This window comes from Onychostoma macrolepis, chromosome 07 (assembly GCF_012432095.1).
Source record: "Onychostoma macrolepis isolate SWU-2019 chromosome 07, ASM1243209v1, whole genome shotgun sequence".
Lineage (NCBI taxonomy): Eukaryota > Metazoa > Chordata > Actinopteri > Cypriniformes > Cyprinidae > Onychostoma > Onychostoma macrolepis.
Genome location: NC_081161.1, coordinates 809,331 through 831,359, shown reverse-complemented (window position 1 = coordinate 831,359; position 22,029 = coordinate 809,331). Strand labels below are relative to the sequence as shown.

General features: G+C 39.4%; 1 protein-coding gene across 41 annotated transcripts in view; it reads right to left on the bottom strand.

Annotated features, from left to right (window-relative positions):
* LOC131543457 (receptor-type tyrosine-protein phosphatase delta) overlaps positions 1–22,029 on the bottom strand; it is a 336,697-nt gene that overhangs the window by 121,486 nt on the left and 193,182 nt on the right. Inside the window, exon 1 of one of the 41 annotated variants that reach the window (XM_058780790.1) lies at positions 14,962–15,219. The exons of the other annotated variants lie outside the window; for them this stretch is intronic. The gene's annotated coding sequence lies outside the window, so the exon portion shown is untranslated. Of the gene's footprint in view, positions 1–14,961; positions 15,220–22,029 lie in introns of those variants that run through there. 41 annotated transcript variants of the gene reach the window in all.

The following is a 22,029-nucleotide window of genomic DNA, read 5'->3' as shown; positions in this document are numbered from 1 at the left end:
ACATATACATATATATATATATATATATATATATATATTTTTTTTTTTTTTCTCATTTTTCTTTTATTCTTGATGAACAGACATCACAGCAGCTATTTGTTTTGGCTGCTATTTCTTTAAGAGCTGTCGTTGCTGAACATGACGTGGATCTGACACGCATCATATATTCTCTGAACTCTCATCACCTTTTCTGATGCATTTCAGTCTCTTCTAATGAGCTGACGAGTTGAATCGAGTGTGTTAGATGAGGGAGACAGTGTTAGGATGCTCCAGGACAGTTTTGAAAACCATTTCAGAGTCATGTTCTTAATGTAACTCATATATAACATATTAAATGCATGCACAGTTTTAACGCAGCTTTAAAATCGCCTTTTTGGTAACTTCATGTCTTAACTGACCACAACATTGCATGCACGTAGTTTATTTTGCGCTTTGATATGAATTGACGCAGGCTACAGCGCGTGTCGGTTTCCGCGCTTGTTTGCCTCGCGCCTGCTGCTGATGTGAAGCTGAAGCGCACGTCTGAAATGTCTCCGGATTGATGTGATCGTAAAGACATTCTGCGACTGAATTAATGCACGTCTTATCTATAAAACACAGACAGAAACAGCAGTTATGAATGGGGTGGCCAAATAGGCTCCGCCCCTGCATTAACGTTGTTAAATAATTTGAACGCCTTAAACTTAATTTTCTTAGGGAAAATTTTAATAAAAATCTACCTCAGCTTCTGCTCTAAACTATACAGAGCCCTTTTATATTACTATAAGGTCAAAATGAACAACAGAGCCCAGACTTAACACTCAACTTAAAAAATTGTATGCATTTGCATTTTGTTTTAAAGTCTTTCTGCAGTTGAAACACTGATTGAGCAATTACAGGAGACGTCAGATGTTCATTCATGTTTATTTTGAGCTAAAACTAGTAGTAAAGAGGAAGGGATGATCGCGCTGCTGTTTGAACTGAGGTGTTTATACAGCGATCTGTCACACATCAAAGAGCCTCAAAACAGCATTTATTGTTTGAATTTCCCGAGAAAATGGACATAATTTGAAAGATGGGACTTTGTTTCTAATCAAAAGTTACAATGTATAAAACTGTAAATGTCCAATTAAGTACCAGTCACGCAGTGGTTAAAACAACGCTGTATTTGTTCGGTACACATGCGTATCAAATCAAAACACCCGTACCGAAAATTCTGAGTACGAATAGGCGTAACGTTACACCCCTAATATCAACAGAAGTATATTCTCACACCTCTTCACGACTGAATTCATGCGTTTCAGTCAGACTCAGGCGTGTAGAATCAAGCAGAAATCATGCAGTCTGCATTTACACACCAGTACACAACCAGAACAACAGAGACAATGCTTCTGATTTAAAGAAGGATCATTTAGAGAAAGATCGTAAACCTGTGTGTGTGTGTGTGTGTGTGTGTGTGTGTGTGCGTGCTTGAGAGAGAAACATCTCCAATCATCTTTCCTGAAAGAGCATCAAATAGCCCTGCGGCACTTTAGCAGCGGTCAAAAAAACAAAATGCAAATGACATTTGGATTGGGAATTAAATGCCAAACGAGTGTCAAACGACAGCAGGTGAATCCAGCGGTATGATGGGAAATAAACAGACGGCTGTGATCAGTGGGCAGCGCCTCTACATCACATCCACTGGACACACACACTCTAGACTGACCTCAGATCAGTGTCACACACACACACGACTGACCTCAGATCAGTGTCACACACAAACACACACACACACACACACACACACACACACGACTGACCTCAGATCAGTGTCTCACACAGGGTCAGAGGTCAGAGGTCAAAGCTGTGCTGTCAGTGGGTCTCGTTATCTGTGTTTGTTTATTATGAATTAAGTCACAGGTGAAAGGTCACAGTGAGCCGCTGTACAATCAGACGACAGACACAGATCAAGCTTTCTGTCTGTCTGGAATCATTCTGTGGTCATGTGTTCAGTATTTTACACACACACACACACACACGCACATTTACTGGTACTTCATTGTATGTGCATGTGAATGTGTGTGTTGTTCCACAGTGATGCCTATTTAGGTCACAGACCTCACACACTAATGCTAAGTGTGTGTGTGTGTATGTGTGCACGCGTTTTTGTGACAAATCAGGACATAGATTTGTATAATGACAAGGGTATGACATGTATTACAAGGAGAAGGTGACTTTTCAAATGCTTATAAATCACACAGAATGGAGTGTATTGAAAATCTGAAATAGCAGACAGTCTCCTGTAAGGGGTAGGTTTAGGTGTAGGGTTGGTGTAGGACAATAGCACATACAGTAAGTACAGTATAAAGACCATTACTCCTGTGGAGAGTCCCCACTTTTCACAAAAACAAACGTGTGTGTGTGTGTGTGTTTGTGTGTGTATGTGAGCGTGAACGTGTGTGTATATGAGAGTGTGTGTGTGTGTGTGTGTGTGTGTGTGTGTGTGTGAGCGTGAGTGTGTGCGTGCGTGTGTGTGTGTGCGTGTGTGTGCACTTGAGCCACTCATCTATTTATGTAGTCCTGCTGATAACACACACACACACACACACCATCTCATCTATTTAAGGGTCTTCACACAGGTTTCTGATGTAATTACTACATTTAAGCCTTAAATGAGAAGTGAATCTATCAGCAAATAAATAAGAAGTTTACAGTCTGAATTCTAAAGACACACAAAGACGTCATCATGTCAGTAAACATACAGCAAACCCAGTGCAGATTCATAAAGAAATCACTCTAAAGTTGATTTAATGAATCACTCAAAACGACTCATGAAGTCTGATGAATGGTTCACTGAGTCGGTCAGAGATCAGAGTCATGAATAAACTCACACAACTCAAACCCAGCTACAGACTGATAACTGAACTCTGACACGATCACACAGAGAAACATGGAAAGTGGAATAATGCCATTTAGATGGAAATTATTCAACAGAATTACGTGAATGTGTTTGATTGTTTTGTCATAATGTGTGTAACAAATACGAAAACAGAACTGTATTTATCAAAAATAATGACAACACAAATAGTCCTAAACTGATGCTTTATCATATTTACATCACCTTTGAAGATCTGATCCCACAGTAACACACACACTTTCCTTTAAAATATGATAGTTTAAAATATGACCTTGTGCACGTCTATCTGTCTCTCTCTGTGTCTGTGTGTGTGTGTGTGTGTCTATTTATGGCTTGAGTTCAAGTATCAGTGTCACAAAAACATCTGAAACACTTCCAGTGACACAACACACACACACACACACACACAGTTTTGCGTATCTACCAGACCTGATCTGAACATTATTCTCTGAGCTTGATTTGCTTGTTTTCATGAGTGTTTTCATACAGAATCAGGAGGAGAACCCCATCAAACGACTCCACAGGCCTTTAACAGTGAAAACACAGAGTGAACCAAAAATAGACGAGCGGCGAGAGACCGTGTGAAAGCACAGAGAGACGGAGCACTGCGCTGGGTTCTGGCCCTCTGATATAACTCTGTGTTAAACTGATCAAAAGCGCCAGTAAAACATTAGTAACGCTACAAAGTCTTTCTGTTTCAAATAAATGCTGTTCTTTTGAGCTTTCTATATTCATCTGTGAATACTGAAGAAAAAAATAAATGAATATGTATTACCGTTTCCACAAAAACATTGTGCAGCACAACTGTTTTCAACATTGATAATAATCAGAAATGTTTCTTGAGCAGTAAATCAGCATATTATAATGATTTCTGAAGATCATGTGACGCTGAAGACTGCAGTAATGATGCTGAAAATACAGCTGCGCATCACAGAAATAAATGACAGATTAACAGATATTCACACAGAAAACAGCTGTTTTAAACTGTAATAATATTTCTCATTTTCACTGTATTTTTGATCAAATAAATGCAGACTCCTTTAAAAGCAGGACTGTTTTCCCAGAACTTCTGAAGTCCAGCAGACTCTAAACTCTCGAGTGTCAGCGGAAGGTTTTCAAACTCCAGCTTCATGAAAAACAAAAGCAGACTGAAGTGATCTCCAAAACAAAGTGCTGCTGGAGTCTGTGGACGCTCCGGCTGCATTTACATAAACCATGAATGACAGAGCGAGATCACATGATCACTGGCACGCGGCCCAGCAGCCAATCAGATGCCAGGGTCTTTTCCACCCTGATTTCCGCTGGCAACAGCGATGTGGAGCATGTGGGAAATATTGAGTAGCCATGAAAACACACACACACACACACACGTTTGTTTTTGTGAAAAGTGGGGACTCTCCACAGGCGTAATGGTCTTTATACTGTACTTACTGTATGTGTTATTGTCCTACACCAACCCTACACCTAAACCTACCCCTTACAGGAGACTGTCTGCTATTTCAGATTTTCAATACACTCCATTCTGTGTGATTTATAAGCGTTTTGAAAAGTGGGGACATGGAGTAATGTCCTGGAAAGTCACCTTCTCCTTGTAATACCTGTCATACCCTTGTCATTATACACATCTATGTCCTGATTTGTCACAAAAACGCGCACACACACACACACACACACACACACACACACACAATTACAGGCTGTCAAAGGAAAGTCCTGCAGAGCTGCACAGCGTGTGATGAAGAGTAGAACACTGAAGATCTCAAGCTCGTCCATCGTTTGTTGAGTATTGATCCGGTCTGGATGTGGTCTGGGTCATGAGCTCACATTCACTGCAGAAAGAGTCCTGCGGTTCGGTGGACTCCAGCCCAGACCGGCTTTGACTTCCTCTGAAAGATGGACAGCTAGTTTCCCATCAAAAACCTCCAATCTCCTGCCAGCAGTCGGCTCAGGGCCCTATGCAATCCGTCTCATTTTTTTCCAAAATTCAATTTTATTATTATTTTGTTTTGCAAATTAATCCATTTTAATGGTTAAATGTTTGTTTTAACTTTTTTTTTTTCCTCTATTTATGCATGTATGTTTGTATGTATGTATGTATTTTTTTGTTTGTTTTTCTGGATTAATTCTGTTTTGATGGTTAAATTAAACTTTAGTAATTAAAAAGCATGTCTAATTAGTGAAAACCATGAAACTTACACATTTAAACAACAATGTATTAAATTTTCAAAGAAAAAAAAAAAGGCCTTATGAAATACGCATTACTTTATCCTAAAATTCCATTTAATTTTCCTGGATTTGTTGATTGATTTACTTACTCGCCCCATTTTAGATTTTCTGGACTCTGTTTTAATGATTAAATAAAAATGTAATAATTAAAAAGCATGTCTAATTAATTCAAATCATGAATCTGAGCAAACGTGAGCGCAAGAGGACAAACAGAGACTGAACGCTTAGAGACGAGCGAGGGAAACTCCCAGGGCAGTCTGGGATATGATGCCTCAGGGGATTGTGGGAAATGCTCCGAAATTGTACTCGACACGAGAGTCTCGATGCAGCACTCTGTGTGTGTGTGTGTGTGTGTGCTCCTCATATGGCAATCTGCTGTTGTGTCACTCTAGTGTTGGTGTCAGTGCACCGTCCAGATGGACGAGAGAGAGAGAGAGAGAGAGAGATTCAGTGGAAGCTCATCACTGCACACACGATGATGTTTGATTTTTCACACTAATAGACGGTTTACGGTGGTAATACTTAAACGTCACAGAATCTGTTGAAATTATAAAAAGTTACAATATTTAAGTCAGAATATTCCTTTAATGTGTTTACTGGCATCATGCATTATACTGTAAAATGTGGTGTTGTTTTTTTTTTATATAAATGTAAAAGAATTTTATAAAAAAAATTACATAAAACACTATTTCAGTCGTTCTACTTCAAAATGTCACATGTAATTCAGCGTATTACTTGCTATTTTTATGCGAGTACGTGTCAAATTTACTAGCAATTTCAGATAGAAAACTGTTTCAAAACCATTTGTTTCTAAACATTACTGTTAAAATCATTATGCATATGAAATAGCTTAAATTAACTGAACCACATTAGGTTTATAAAGATTCAAACAATATTACTTGCGTAACTATTAACATATTGATGCTTTCTCTTGTGAAATAGAAGTGCACTTAAATGTAGTGAATGTTCACTTGTAGTGTACGTCAAATCTTACAAATCTTATTTAATCAAATAACTTGTAGAAAATACATAAATGAAATAAAAGGTCACTTAAGTGACTTAAAGACAGACACTTTCATGACTGTTTTTAAATTTCTTAAGTTTCTAAACACACTTAAGTACACTTTAAAAAAAAGTGACTTATCATTAAATTTTACTTGAAGCACAATATTAAATCATCATTTAATAATATTTTGTCATGTTTAAAGAAGTAAACTTATTTCGATGTGTTGACTAACATGTAAATAACTTCAGTTTAACTGTAGTATATTTTAATTATTCATAAATGCTCATCAGTACATTCAGCAGTACTTTAACCGTATTTCAAAGGCAATAGAAGTAATTATGAAATGACATAAAGATGCGCTTAAGTCATACTTAAGTGGGTCAAAACACTATAAAAGTTCAGCTTTAATTGCATTTAATATGAATTTAAACTATAGGCTTAAGTTTTTATTTAATTGCAAATGACATTCAGTAAAGTGCCTAAAAGCATGCCATTCAGTTCACACTTAAGTACATTCTTTTAAAATCTATTATTCATGTAATGAGCATGCTAAAGTGTACTTGTTTTTACAAGGGACTGCATGAGCTCATTCTGACTGAGAAACGCATCTAAAGTCCTCTCTTCTCCTGATACTGTCCCATCTGAAATCAGGAGGATACAGAGTCTGCTCCAGAATGATCTTCATGTCTGCGCGCTGAGGATGAATGAAGGCGCTGGCCGTGTGTCGTGATGAATCGAGCTCTAGATGACGCTCTGGAATGCTGCAGGATTCTGGAATATTCCCGCCGGCCGCTCCATCTGTCGGAGGAGAGACTCTGCAGGAACGAGTTCCGGCCGCGGATTACAGCCCAGATCCATCACTCAACGCACGGCTAATGAAGCTCGCTGACCCCCCGGAGGTCAAAGCCTCTCGCAGGACGCTCTCCATCGCACCGAACACACCTGCCCTCTCTCACAGGTGTCTTCTCATCTGAATCAGCTCATACCGATTATCGGTTAATCGGATTAATCGCCAGCGCTGTTATTATACGCCGTATGAATTACAGTTATACCAGCTGCTACCTGGGTTTGTTGTCAAAAACCGCTAGAGCTGAAGAACTACATTACCCACAATCCTCAAGACAGACCCACCAATCAGAGACGACGCTGTTACCATGGAAATGAAATCGCCAGTAAATGAGCTCAGCCACACCCATACATCATGAATGACTACTGTACATATGAATATTTTGAAATAAACTTCAAAAATACTTTTTTTCAGTATTGCACTTGTGTAATGTAATTAGATTACATCATCTACAAACGTCACAGATGACACACACACACACACACACACACACACATACTCCTCCTGTCGCAGAGTTTAATGTTTTGACGTGTCGTCTGGATTATAGTTCCTGTATCCTCATTCCCTCCATAATCCCACAATAATCCATCAAATAAACTGCTGGAGAGCTTACAAGAAAACACTGTGTGTGTGTGTGTGTGTGTGTGTGTGTGCGTGTGTGTGTGAGATCTGCTTCATGATCCCTCGAGAGACTCCAAACACTGATAATGTTCAAACCATCATGTTACATGTGATTATATATATGATTCATTTCCAAACACACATCTGACCATAGAACAAACATAATCTTCTATTGTTTTCAGGTACAGCTAGTTATTAAATACACCCGAACAAAAAAAAAAAAAAAAAAAGTTTTGGCATGTTTAAATAAAATATTATACTAATATAATATAATATAATATAATATAATATAATATAAATGTTTTGTGAGGTTTAGCTCATTTCTGGACACAAATTTGTTCTCAAAATATGCATGAGTTAAGAGAGTAGTTATGATTATGAAACTAGTCTAATAAAATGATCTGTGAATTTAATAGCAAAATGAAGGGAATAAAGTTCACAGTTCCTTAATTTCATACTGCCAGCAGAACCATCACAAGTCTATCACGAATATACACATATAATTATTAATAGATCTGTGTGAGTAAGTCGTCATGTGTTGCTCTGTATGTGTATTGCAAGGCATTATGAATGTTAATGATGCATTAAATGGAGGTTCAGCATAAAATCATCATTATGTCATCATTTACTCATCTTCATGTTGTTCCAAACTCTGTAAGAAATTCCATCTAATTCAAGTTCAGCTGCTGCCTAAAAGTTGAATCACAATCAAATTTTCTAAAATTATGCATTTAGTATGACAACTTAATTTAAACAATTTCAACTTTGATGATGTAACGAAAAACAAACAAAAACATGATTTATTGATTATGTAGTATGTTTCTTTTTATGGGACACAAAAGCAGATATTCTGAAGAAAACTGGACCACATTGCCACGAACATAGAGACATTTCTCAAAATATTTTCTTCAGTGTTTCAGAGAAGAAAGTAAGGCGTGTTGCGACATGACGAGGGTAAATGATGACAGAATGCTGATTTTGGGTGATCGGTCTCTTTAAGATGACCTCTAGAGCAAGAGACTAGAGTTAAAGAGTGATGGACTGACGGGCCACACTCAGTAAAACTACCCATATCTTTATCTGTTCTTTATGAGCGCCATAAAACTCCTCTTTACTGCTCTCTCTCTCTCTCTCTCACACACACACACAATGTTTTTTCTCTCTCTCTCTCTCTCTGCTCGTCTGCTGCACAGCTCTAATCTTCTTACAGCAGCTCAGCATCCGTCGCTCATCATCAAGAGATGCAAACATGCAAACGCTCAAACTGAGAATATAGTGTGTGTGTGTGTGTGCGCGTACATGTATGCACGTGATGCTCATTTTTTGTGTGTGAGTGTGTGTGTGTGTGTGTGTGTGTGTGTGTAAACATGTATGTGCGTGATGCTCGTGTGTGTGTGTGTGTGTGTGTACACATGTATGTGCGTGATGCTCGAGTGTGTGTGTGTGTGTGTGTGTGTGTGTGTGTGTGTGTGTGTGTGTGTGTGTGTGTGTGATGTTCATATGTGGTGTTCACGCGTGTGTGTGGTATCTGTATGTGTGTGAGTGTGTTGTTCATATGTGTTTTTGTTTATGTCTCCGTTTGATGTCCATGCATGGTGTTTGCATGTGTGTTTACGTGTGTGACACTTACACACGTATGTGCATGTCTATGTGTGTGAGCTGTTCATGCGTGTGTGTGTGTGTGTGTGTGTGTGTGTGTGTGTGTGTGTGTGTTGTTCATTTATGGTTTTCATGTGTGTGTGTGTGTGTGTGTGTGTGTGTTCATTTATGGTTTTCATGTGTGTGTGTGTGTGTGTGTGTGTGTGTGTGTGTGTACATGTATGTGTGTGATGCTCGTGTGTGTGTGTGTGTGTGTGTGTTGTTCATGTATGGTTTTCATGTGTGTGTGTGTGTGTGTGTACACATGTATGTGTGTGTGTACATGTATGTGTGTGATGCTTGTGTGTGTGTGAGACGTTCATGCATGTTTGTGTGATATTCGTATGTGATGTTCATGTGTGTGTGGTGTTAGTGTGTGGTGTTCGTGTGTGTGTGTGCGTGTGTGTGCATGTTTATGTGGTTTACGGGGACACAAATTTGTATAATAACATGGGTTTGACAGAGGTATTACAATTTGAAGGTGGTTTATGAGGACACTGCCTATGTCCCCGTAAATCAAAAGGCTTAAAAAACATACTAAATGGTGTTTTTTTTTAATCTAAAAATGTAGACAGTCTCCTGTAAGGGGTAGGTTTAGGTGTAGGGTTGGTGTAGGACAATAGCACATACAGTAAGTACAGTATAAAAACCATTACACCTATGGAGAGTCCCCACTTTTCACAAAAACAAACGTGTGTGTGTGTTCGCATGTGTATGAGGTGTTCATGCATGCATGTATGTGTGTGTGATGTTCATGTATGGTTTTTGTGTGTGTTCGCGTGTGTGTGATGTCCGTGTGTGTGTGTGATGTTCATGCATATGTGTGTGTGTGTGTGTGTGTTTGAGACGTTCATGCATGTGTGTGTTTGTGTGTGTGTTGTTCATGCATGTGTGTGTGTGTGTGTGTGTGTGCGATGTTCATGCGTGTGTGCGTTGTTCATGCGTGTGCTAATGGAACTCATTCCTCATTTCACAGCGAGACGTGATTCCCATGAGAAACATAAATCACAGTCAAGCGCTCTGCCTGCGTGTGTGTGTGTGTGTGTGTGTGCGCTGCAGTATTTCTCTGATATCAGCAGCCGCTCTTGTTGACTCTGACAGCTCGGAGGTTGTGTTTCCTCCGGACACATTCACTAGTTCACAGCTCATGAGGAGAAAAGCAGCGTCTCAATCTCGAGCATTACTGCGGTCTGCAGCACTGAAGCCGTTCGCTGCCATCGATTCCCGGCTCATTTTCATGTATTTTTCATGCATCTCAGTTAAATAACTACTCATGTATAATACATGCACATATATAACTACACAGTATAACTGAAGTCATTTAAGTAGAGCAGTATAACTGGAGCTGTATAAAACTAACATAATCACGCTTGTATAACGAATGGCTTCAATGTTTCTTCAGCTAAACAATTAATATATGGACACGTTAAACATGTCTGGAAAACTTTTTGCAAATATATGCACCATTTAGTTCAGCTGCTTTTAAAAAAGTCTTTTCAAGACTTTCTTAAAATATAAATTTCATCATGAAATATAAATGATGTTTAAAACTTCTTATACTCTCCTCTGTGATTCATTAGTTTTTGCACAAACTTTCATGATTTGTGGGTTGAGATGTGATGGAATTTGCTCATTGCTTTAAAAATAATTTTTCTAAAAGAAGTCTCTCCTGCTCACCAGGGATGCATTTATTTGATCAAAAATACAGTACAACAGTGAAATATTATTACAGTTTAAAACAGCTGTTTTCTGTGTGAATATCTGTTAAACTGTAATTGATTTCTGTGATCAAAGCTGAATTTTCAGCATCATTTCCCCAGTCTTCAGTGTGACATGATCCTTCAGAAATCATTCTAATATGCTGATTTACTGCTCAAGAAACGTTCTTATTTATCTCTTATGTTTTCTTACTCTTTGAAATAGAAATTTTTGTAACATTATAAATGCCTTTACTGTCACTTTTGATCAATTTAATGCATCCTAGCTGAATACAAGTATTGCTTCTAATCTTACTGACTCCTACATTTTGAACAGTAAATGGTTTTATCAAGTAGAAGTATTTTAAGAAAGTTTACTTTCTAAAAGTCCAGAAGTGTCTATATACAGACTACATATAATAATACAGAGTAATGAACCCAGAGCTGATGTCTGTTGTTTCTTCAGTAATAGTCATTGTAACGTAACACTAATACAGTAGTGATAACAGCTGCTCTCATCGGTGTAACACCGGCCAGAATCCGCCAGCCGATCCCCACACACACACACACACACACACACACAGAGATCGATGGAGGAAGACCATGCATCCATCCTGACCCGCTCAGGACAAATGAGGGAGGAATTGGAAAACAAACACACACACCCCAAACTGAAGTGCAGCAGAGAAACCGCTGTTCATTTTCTCCACAGAGAAACTGATTCTGAACAATAACATAGGCTATAAACCTGTCCAGACACATTCACTGAAGACATTCAGCTGAAGAACTACATTACCCACAATCCTCAAGACAGATCCACCAATCAGAGAAGACGCTGTTACCATGGAAATTGAAAATGCAGCAAGTGAGCTCAGCAGCCCCACCCATTTCATGAATGACATAATTGAGTTAAAAGTTACATTAAAAAGAAACAACACACTCTACTTATATATTATTGTGTTTATACTGTATATGTTAAATATCTGGCAAAGATCAAACAATTTGTAACTAGAAAAATCAAATACATTTTATTCCAAATCACTGAGCCTTAAAACAATGGTTTGCAATCCAGTTAAGCAGAGTAATTATTTTAATATTATATGTAATATATATTTCTCAATATCGTGAAGCCCTGGTACCAATATCTGTGGTCGATTTCATCATTCACAGTGCTTCATGGGACTGTAGTTCATTAAAAAATGAGAAGAACATAATAAAAGAAAAGAGAAAGTCCACAATCCTGTCCTTTCATCTCTGTGTTTCTGATTTTGATCTCGGTGTAGAGACTGAACGTGAAAGTGAGCGTCACTGTTGCGTTCTTTCTCCGACAAACGCGAGCGGCTGCATCTTCATTGTCCCTCTTTCTCTCCTCCGTCACACTGTGTCTCTTTCATCGGCTCTTTTCCCAATAAACAGGATTCATGGGAGCCGTTATAAGCCTCCATACACTCCTCTCTCCTCGCGCCTTTATCTGCCGTTTCATTGAGGAGCATCAATTAGAAAGCGGCCGACCGGACGTCATTAGTAATCATGGGATCGTATGTGAAATAAACGCCTCATGTTTGTATGAACAGAAGAACATCAGCGTGTGTCATCTGTACAACTTCAGAGAGGTGAAACACACACAGCAGCTCTCATTTATCAACAACTGATGAAGAAAGACTAATTATACATAAATCTCAAATGAAAGAAAAGAAATGAACAGAAGAAAACAGTTGCTTGTATGAGTGAATTAAAGTCTGAAATATGAGTAAAATGCAGTTCATGTGTTTCTCTCATTTACTGAACTGTGTGTGTTTGTGTGTGTTTGTGTGTGTGTGTGGGGGGGGGGTTAATAATATAATATAATACAATATAATAGAATATAATATAATATATGTCGGTCCATCCTTTATAAACCCCACTGAGATAAACCTTGCATGAAGGAGTTCAATGTAATGTAATTGTAACTGTTAAATACATTTAAATTTAATAAATAGAGAATAATATATATCATCTCAATACAATTGTAAAGAAAATGAATAAAAATAAAAATCAACTTTTAATAAAAAAATTAACAAATGTAACGCAACTCAGATGATTCATAAATATTATTAGTTTGAATTTGTAACGCTGTTCATTACAAAATGGATTATAAAAAGATGCTCTTTTCAATTTTGTACTTTTTAATATATATATATATATATATATAAATTATTTTAATCCTGATTTTTCTTGTGTCTATCACTTCATTTAAAATAAACCTGCAGTCAGTTTCTTTTCTTCAGGCTGTGTGTGAAAGGCCTGTGTTTTGCTCTGAAGTGCTGGATGGCGCTGAGGTCCGCCGGGTTAAAGGTGCGAGTCGAGCCGCTCTGGATCCGGAAGCGAGCGTGATGGTTTGGCAGATCGCATCGTTCCCGGCCGATCGTTCCCAGAAGTTCTGGCACTCCACTGCTTTTCTCAAACAAATCGGCGCCCCATAATTGCAGGCTGCAATAGATTTCTTTCTCTCGCTCTCTCTCTCATGTGGATTTTTTTGAAACCTTGGCATTCCAGAAGATCTAGTCATGGACTTCTGAAAACATTCCTCTTCCCCCTCCGTTCTTTCACCGCCGTCTGTTTTTCCATCATGTCAGGAATGTCAGCGAGGGACTCGCAGCCATCGCTCCGGCCGAGGAACCTCCGGAAAATTTCCTGTGTCTCAGCCAGACTCGCTCTTCCCGCAGAGGTCAGCGAGAGTCTGTGGGAAAAACGACCTGAGCGCGAGACCGGCGGACTGGAAAACCACATCACTCTTCAGCTCCAGATCTTCCTTATAATATCCGACAGCAAATGTTTCCTCGTTTCAACGACACACACACACACACACACACACACACACACACCAGCCGCTGGGGGCTCGCCCGGGTCGCGTTTCAACCAAATATGCGAGGCAGGGGCGTCGTATCTGCTGTGAGCCTCAGCCCAGAGCAAACTCGGCTCCAAACAGCTAATTATTTTGTCTTGAGTCGCAAAGGTTTTTCGCCTGGTAGCTGCAGCGGGATTGGAAATCGAAGGCGTTTCCACCGCGTTAATTGTGGGATGTCGGACTGCAGTGGCAAGCACTGATTGTTTGGGCATGTGTGTATGAAAGACACACACACACACACACACACCAGAAACAGAGATATCTGGAGCCAATGGACTGTAAGTGCTGATCGACTGTAGAACACACACACACACACACACACACACACACACACACACACACACACACACGGGGCACTTTGAGCTCATTTTCATCACCTCACCGACTCGCCCCTTTATCGCCTGCTTTAACCCTTTTACAGTCGCTCCTGATGACATTAACGCTCAATTCATTTCCTCCGCTCGTGTGGGGACTTCAGGGGCCCCTAGCGGACAAACACGAGCAAACAGACGCAGAGAGACAGACAGACAGACGGAGAGAGAGAGAGACGGGCGATCGTGTCAAACCTTATCTCAGAGTTCAGAGGTTTGTGGTTTTTTGGTCAGAACCTCCATCTAAAGTTCATCTCGTACACGTTAACGAGGCAAAACCAAAACAGACCGAGACAGAAAGGGAAGACGGAATGGTTTTTGCCTGACTGATGCTTCGTTTTACATGAACGCAATAAAAGAAACTACAGGAGAGAAGCCTCGGCGGCAGCATGAGGATGAAGAGACACCTCAATCTGACAGAGTCAAAGTGCTCAAACCCTCACGCGAGCGATTTGTGTAATCTGACATGAGAAACATGATGAGCGTTTAATCCAGCAGCGACATGAGGCTTTAAAAACTCATAGATATGCCAAAAAAAAATCACAGAGAGCCTCATATATAGAGAGAGTCCCATAGTGTTTCAGCGCATAGAAAAAGCCCAAATCACCACACTCTGTACTTCAATGTGAAACAAACCTCCTAAACGCCTCGCGCGCGCGCGCACACACACACACACACTCTCTTATGCACTGTTATATACTGTCTCACACACACACACACACACTCTTCTGGCGTGGTTCGTCATGTTGCAAAAGCCCAGAATGAGTTGCGAGCGCGTGAAGCGTCTTACCTGCTCCTCATCCTCATCCTCATCCTCCTCGCGGTGTTGTGTGAGTTCAGCTAAAGAGAGTTTATTCACATCCAGCGGTAATCCAAGCGCCGAGCGCGAGCGTGCGTGCGTCTCTCTCTCTGTCTCTCTCGTGGCGCGGAGTTTAACGCGCGTCTATGGTCTCCTGCGTGACGCGCGGCGGAGCGAGCGGATCATCGCGCGGAGAAGAGCAGAGCGCGTGCCGAGCGGGAGGCGCGTGCGGCGAGACTGCGCGCTCGAGCTCGAGCAGCACCGGAGAGGCACGGAGCGCGGAGTGACGTCACCGCGGCGCGGCGATAATCACCGGCGAATTATGTGAGCGCTTTCAGTCTCAATAACAGCGCTTGTGCGTGAGATCGATTCGCGCCACGAGCCCACGAGCACAGACGTCAGCTGTTTTTAAGACTTTTTAAACAATTAGACAAAGTTGTGTGTGCAATACCTTATAGGACTACCGGAAACCGTTACATTACCTCCTCGAGCGCATGTAACTTCCGTTTACAAGTAATCAAACTTGTGTGTGATACTGCATAGGCCATGTAAAAAGTATTTGTTTATTTATTTAAGGAATTCCTAGAATACTGATTATTTATTTATTATTTATGTAGGCCTATGTATGTATGTATTATGTATCTGTCTGTCTGTTTGTGTTTGTTTGTCCTTTTAAAATGAAGTAAAATTAGTTTAAAAAAAATAACACTGCTTTTATTTATTTATTATTTGTCTGTCTGGTTGTTTGTCCTTTTAAAATGAAGTACAATTTGGTTTTATATAACACTGCTTTTATTAATTAATGAATTTATTTATTTATTTATTTTCTTAATTGAAAAAAATCAAGTGAAAACTGCTTATTGATTGATTGATTGCAATAAATACATTTGTGTCTCTCTGTTATAGTGCAATGTGCTTAGATTGTCTTCACACAAATGGTCTTTTTTTCACCCCCAACACCCTCCCCCCAATCAAAAATAAGAAAAAGTCAATTATATCCACTATATTTCTAAAGGCTTATTTTATATTTCATGACATGCAAGTCCATTAAACATAAGAGCCAGATAATGTCAGTTCTCATGTTTTGTCAATACTGATTGTAATTGAAATCACTGGAGCAGTCAGTTGTTGCTATGGTTACCTCCTCAGGTGAACACAGTGTCTTTTGTGGGCCATAAATGCAGGTCAGAGCCTCTCGAACCCCCCAAAACTCAAGCAGGTTATGAGAAGATGCTGCCGTTCATAAAACTATAAAAAAAAAAAAAAGCAACTCACTATAAATCATTCATCATATTACAGATCATGTTTACTGTAGCTGTCTGCTTACTTCAACAACAACAACAAAACATACACAGACTGTCATTAACTAATGAAGCTCTCAATGAACTGACTCAAACAGCTCCACACAAGCATCATCATCATCATTCAGTAATGAATCTGAATTATTAACAGCTGGGCCACTGGAACAGGACAGAGGCAAATGCAAACACACAATCAGCGAAGAGACAAAACAGTAAAAAGCGTGAATGTAAGAGTGAGTGTGAGTCAGTACCGGCTCTGGCCTGTTGGGCGCAGCAGAGTTAATGTGTGGCTTTACGGAGCAAAGCTGTTATATGTTCTGATAGCTGACAAGTGCTAGTCCTGACCCAGTTTAAATACCGTCGACAAAGATTCTTATCTAAGAAAAATAGTGCTATGGAATCACACGCTGGAGCGTTGGACAGGAGAGCTGTGTGTGTGCTGGAGCGAGCGTTTCCGATGCATCATTAGACAGACTGAAGGACTTCTCATTCCAACAGCTGAAGCTCTGCCCCGCAGGCACCAGCACACAGCGAAGGTGTTCTGCTAAAACTCGTCCAAAAACAATCTGTGCAGCCCACCGCTTCGGGACACGGCAAAACAACAGACTGTCTGTGGGAGCAGCTCGGTGGGAAGATGTGCTCTCAGCGCTCACCTGAGCTCCTGCCAGACTCCAGTTATACTGCGATCCCCAGCCGCACGCCCCGCTAGAAAACACGGGTTCGACTGCTGCTGGAGTAACTACTTAGTAAGATTCAAAGCGTTTATTGTCATGTGCACAGTGAGGAAAACAAGTTTCCCTGTGCAACGAAATGCTTTCTTTGCTGTCCCTGGTGAATGCCAAGACAAGTCCAAACTATATAAAAAATAGACACACACATGCACACAAACAAACAGACATAATACATGTAAAACTGTGATGCATAAGTAGAAATACAGATTATGTAAATATAGAAATATAGACTATGTATATCTGTATGTGCGAGTGTGCGTTACTGACTTGTGTGCAAAACAACAGCACAGTAACATGTAGCAAACTGAGTGCAACTGCATGATAATAATATAGCAGCAGTAACATTAACAATGTGCAGATTGAGCTGAAGCAATTCAGGCCAGCTATTCTATGAGATAGATGAGACTCGTCTGTGACTAGTGACGCATTACAGTAATATTAATTTCCCTGGTAACTTACATAACATTTAAGTAACAATATTACAGTTACCATCCAAAAAAAAAAAAAAAAATGGCAAGTTACTAGTTACTTTTTTTGGGTTTACACTTTGACAGTGTAATTATACATTTAAGTACAGAGTAATATTAATTAACTGCATGTACTTACTATATGGTTAGGATTAGGATTTGGCTTAGGGTTACTTGCATGCTATTATAATAGGAAGTACTTGCTAATTGTTAATGATTTAAAATTTTAAAATGTAATTGTCCCAAAGATGTCTGCATCAAATAGCGTCTGGAAATACAGCCATTATTTTAATTGTGTAGCTAGAAAGGATGACAAAAACACCAATGTCACGTGTAAATTGTGTAGTGGTACTCAGACGTTTTCTACTGTGGATGCCAGCTTGTTTGGTTGGTTCTAGCTGCTTGAGCCCTGTTGCAGATTTTTACTATGTTGGTGTTTTATTAATTAACAGAAGTTGCTTAAAAAAAAACAGCGGCTTGTCATCAGTTTGAGCCAGCTGTACTCTTCATTTATCTGTAACTTTCATAGATTCACAGGCTGCAAAAATTATACAATTCTCTCTATTTTTTTGGTGTGCAGTGGAAAAGTAATCTAAGTAATTACTGTTGGCTGGAAAGAAAAGTCCCTAGTAATGAGTAATGTATTACATGTTTTGAGTTACGAGCCCAACACTGCCGGAGTCACAACCTGAAGCAAGACATTCACTGGAATTTGACATTCAACTAATACATTTAGTTGAAAACTCATCAAGACAAGTAGTAATGAAAAAAATATTGTGACAAGGGAGAATGCAAACATTTTCATTGTGTCTGTCACGATTCAGTATCTTGATATCATAATTAGTTTGTGATGGCTAAACGTCTGACATGATGTTGTTTGCCTTGTTTTCCAAGAAAAAGCATCTTAACATAATCTGAATTAGCAGTACAAGTATCTGAATTATTGATGCAATATCGAGGGAAATAGTTTCACCGTATCTCCTGATCCAGATGGACGCAGTCGTGTCTACATGGTAACCTTGTTCTGTGGAAAGTCTTGAAAAACGCACATGACATACATACTGTGTTTATGAGTCCCTGAGAAACCCTAACACAATGTTTACCTTGGCAGCCGTGAATGCAAATATTTTTGCTTTCCATGAGTCCTATTTCCCTGAGGAGGCCAAGAGTCCAGAATGACCACTTCAGCATCCTCACCTCAATTCCTCTGCTTAAATTGGTGTCATTATATCACATGCACCCTCTTATTTCAACATGACTTCTGTAGCACCCTCATCCACCTGCGAATACACAGATCGCGATCCCGCCTCAATCAGCAAACCGCTCGTTTTATAATATGGTGACTCTCGAACAAACACAGAGCCACGCATAAACCTCAGGCTACGTTTACACAAGTGCGTTTTCATTTTAAAATGCATAAATTTTGCTATGGTTACGCCTGTCGTTCACACTACTTCAGCATTTTAGACTTTTGAAAATGATGGTGTGGCTGAGTATCCTTGATGACCATGTAAACAATAACATCATGCTCATTGTTGTACCCATAGATATGTATAAGTAGATTCCCCATTCGAACGCTCCAAGCATGCAGACGCGTCCGCAATCTAAATAATAGAGCATCTACACAGCTATGGTTGTACCTGCATGAGTGGTTTCTGAAACACAGTGAAAACGTCAGTCTAGACGAGGATTGTTTTAGTTTAAAATGGCGTTTCAAAATGAAATCGACCCTCAACTACACTGGTGCACTAGTGTAAAAAGGGCCTTAGAGGGGATCGAGTCGTGTCTTTAGGCGTCTGCTGGCGGTCTTTACAGCAGAACGGCCTCGGTTTGAGAGCGACGGCACATGAGAGGGATATCTCTGCCGTCCTCTCTTCTGACTGTAATATAATGCGGGACGTGACTGGATTTACAGTGGGAATCTGGGACTAAGCGCGTGTCTCGCTCGGCTAATACAGCAGGCCCATCTGATGAATGAGAGTGGGCTGGAATCTATCAGCCGCTGATATTATCTATCAGGAATGGACTCTGTCATTCAGTGGCTCTAGGAGGTCAATAAAGGAGCCGTCTGTTGCGCTGATGGATGGAGGTGAGGCATCAATACGAAAACTTGGCTTCGAGTCCAAGGAGAGAAGCTCCGGTGTGGCACGGTTTGTTTTTATTTACTGCGATGTTTACCGAAGGTTGAGGCGTGTGCTGTTCAATCAACGGCTGAGCGGCTGGATTTCAGCGGATTTGAATCTGTGGGAATTCATTTAATCCTGAAGGGAAGAAGACGGATGGCCGTGTATTGGTGAGCGAACGCAAAAACCGCTAGCCGGTACGACCAAGTGGACCAAATGGCATGGAGCTGGGTCAGCTTGGACGAAAGGCTGTATTTCTGGATCCCAAGAACCCCACGGCATCAAGGTTGATGTGTGGCCGTGAAGTATCGCCCCCTCCGGGAGACTAATAGCTCCAGTAATGAAGCGGCGTTTGACTGCATGATTCATTCAAACACCCAAATCTTTATTGCCGTGTTTGTAAAGGCAGGCCGTATATCAGCAGCGTCCCGCAGTAGAGCACGGCCTTGTTCTGGAGCCAAAGGCTGATGTGAACGCACACACACACACACTCTTCCACCACATCTCAACCCAAGTGGATCAGTTTAAACAGGTATTATGATCCAGACACTCTGGCACCAAGACTAGTCTCTGATTATACCTGGGGTTGATTACTTACCAGCAGCGCTGAGGAACGCATCGCATTACTGCGTTGCTCCAAAAAAGGCAACTAATTAGTGGTGTTTTCTAAGGCAGGGATCACTATTTTCATCGTTTATAGCTCAAATCGTGTGTCTTTTCGAGGAGAGGTGCACTGTTACTTTACTTTTTAAGTGATTCACCTGCTAGATGATAAAACTCCAACAGATTTACACCACCAGTCAAAAGTTTTTGAACAGTAAGATTTTAATGTTTTTAAAGAAGTCTCTTCTACTCACCAAGCCTGCATTTATTTGACCCCAAATACAGCAAAAACAGTACAATTTTGAAATATTTTTACTATTTAAAATAACTGTTTTATATATATATATATATATATATATATATATAAATGTAATGTATTGTTGTTATTTCAAAGCTGAATTTTTAGCATCATTATTCCAGTCACATGATTGTTCAGGAATCATTATAATATTCTGATTTGCTACTCAAAAACTTTTATTATTATTATTTTTATTATTATTACTACTGTATTTATTATTATTATTATTATTATGTTATACAGCGGAGTATAATTTTTCAGGTTTCTTTGATGAATAGAAAGTTTAGAAGGACAGCATTTATCCAAAATATAAATATTTTATAACAGTATGTATTTATCATCAGTTTTGATCAATTTAAAGCATCCTATTAATTTAATAAGTATTAATTTATATATCCCCTCCAAAATAAATAAATAAAATAAAAATAAATAACTAAATAAATGAAATAAAATAAAACAATAAATTACAAATACGCTGACTTTTGAATGGTGTAGTGTATAATGTTACAAACGCTTTTTATTTCAGATAAATGCTGATCTTTGGATCGTTCTATTCATCAAAGAATCCTAAAATTGTAATCAACTGATTTAATTATTGATAATAATAATAATGATAATAATAATAATAATAACAATAATAATAATAATAATAATGATAATAATAATAATAATAATGATAATAATAATAATGATAATAATAATAATAATGATAATGATAATTATAATAACAATAACAATAATGATGATAATAATAATAATAATAATAATAATGATAATACTAATAATAATAATAATAATCAGAAATGTTTCTTGAGCAGCAAATCAGTATATTAGAATGATTTCTGAAGATCATGTGACACTGAAGACTGGAGTAATGATGCTGAAAATATAGCTGCACATCACAGAAATACATTACATTTTAAAATATATTCAAATAGCAATTTTAAATAGTAAAAATATTTCACAGTATTACTGCTTTTGCTGTATTTTGGATCAAATAAATGCAGGCTTGCCGAGCAGAAGAGAATTCTTAATCGTTTGACTGGTAGTGTATGTTGAAGGAAGAAGCCAAGTTATCTAGAGACCAGATCACTGGAGACCTGAAGGAACCACAGCAAAGCCCAGGCAACTACCCAGAAGATTTCTAAAAGAGAGAACGCTGTTCTCAAGCAAGCGTGTCTTCCAGCTCCTGTACGCTGATTCCCGTCTCTTCGAGCTGATCGTAGGGTATCATACAGTACGTGCTCACAGACGGTCATTACTCTCTGCACGTGATTCATAAACACCCAGAGAATCTGACCCGAGACCAGACGCTTGACGTTTTAGATCTAAACTTCATTTCCAAATCGTGATGGAATCGGATGTCAGACGGATCCACGTCTCTGTCTCAGGATGAGGGCGTGTTGGTGCCGGTGACGCTTGGCCTTTGGCGACAAGCGCGAGGCACCGCCATCGGATTCTTCAAGAAACTGACACCATAAACGGACAGAAATCTCTTGTTTGATCCTGCTCCGTCAGATCAAATGTCCTTTCCCA